Below are 1,303 nucleotides of genomic sequence, written 5' to 3'. Positions count from 1 at the left end.
ATGCATATTCCAATCAAGTCTCGTAGAAGCTAAAATCTTCATGCCCACAGTTGATCGACGTAGCTTTTAAATAAATTAAAATATGCAAATGCTAAAATATAGGAAATATTAACATTGTAATTAGAAACTTTTTAATATGTCCTCTATTTTAATGTTATGCATAATTTATTGAATAATTTTTCAATGCTTTTAACATTTCAATAGCAAGAACTAACATGTCTATAGAAAAAAATTCACAAATTAAACTGCAACCCAAATAAATCAGGGGAGTGATTAATTAAAACTTATCCTGCAAATGTAATATGTTTACATCCCTTGATCAATACAAGGACAATCACTTTGGTTTGAGTGGCTTTCTTCCGCTTTTAAAAGCCTATCTTTCCAACAATGTTGAATTAAGTCAACACTTGTTCGAAATGTTACAATAACGAATGGTAGTTCTAAACAATATGATTGGGGTTTAAACTGTGCTTCTTGTCAAGATTTATGTCAAGTGTATTTCTTTCTTTACTTTCTCCTTTAGCTAGTGGTTTTATTGCCGTTTTCCTGGTCTCGGGCCTTTGCAGGTAGATGCTGAGAAAACATATCATCAACACGTTATTGCTATTTTAGAGAAGTTGTATGCGGAGGTTTGGGACTATGCATTTTAACTTGCTTGTCTGCATCTATCTATTCCTTGGAGCGTTCTCTTCTTGTTTACTGCTGATAATATTGCATTTATCATTTTCGTCTCACTTACGCAAAAGAATAATTGTGACTTTTTATTTTCTTCCAACCCTTACTACTTGCATTAGATGATCCTAGAGGAGCAATCAAATGAGTCCTCCTCGCAACATGTGACTTTGGAAATGGATGTAAATGCCTCATGTGTGACGTCTACTTTATAGCAAACGGAGCTGATTCAAACGCATATTAATCAGAATGACGTCTACTTTATAGCAAAAGTAAGGCTTCTGCTCTCTTGCATAGGTGAAAGTCCCTCTATTGCCCTCCTCCTGAAAAATCTTAAGAAATAACATGCGCACAAAAATGAATGCTGTCTTTTAAGATTTATTTTTTTTAAAAGAAACTTGTTGTATTTTACCATGAAAGTTGTTAATTTACTGAATTACAAACTCATCAATTAATTTGATGTTGCACAGTCTTTTGCTTAACATATTGCATTCTTATTTTAATTTTGGAGCAATAAATTTTTTTCTACCATCACTACCATCTGGTCAAGTATTTGTATCATTGCACAACATCTACGGAAGTAGTGATTAGTCTTGAAGTTGGAAGATGTCTGTCTGTATCCTTTCATCCC

At 33.1% G+C, this 1,303-nt stretch overlaps 1 pseudogene; it reads left to right on the top strand.

Annotated features, from left to right (window-relative positions):
• LOC112098108 overlaps window positions 1–1,303 on the top strand; it is a 26,786-nt pseudogene that overhangs the window by 22,962 nt on the left and 2,521 nt on the right.

Source organism: Citrus clementina, unplaced genomic scaffold (genome assembly GCF_000493195.1).
Source record: "Citrus clementina cultivar Clemenules unplaced genomic scaffold, Citrus_clementina_v1.0 scaffold_5, whole genome shotgun sequence".
NCBI lineage: Eukaryota > Viridiplantae > Streptophyta > Magnoliopsida > Sapindales > Rutaceae > Citrus > Citrus x clementina.
This window is presented reverse-complemented; position numbering and strand designations above follow the sequence as displayed.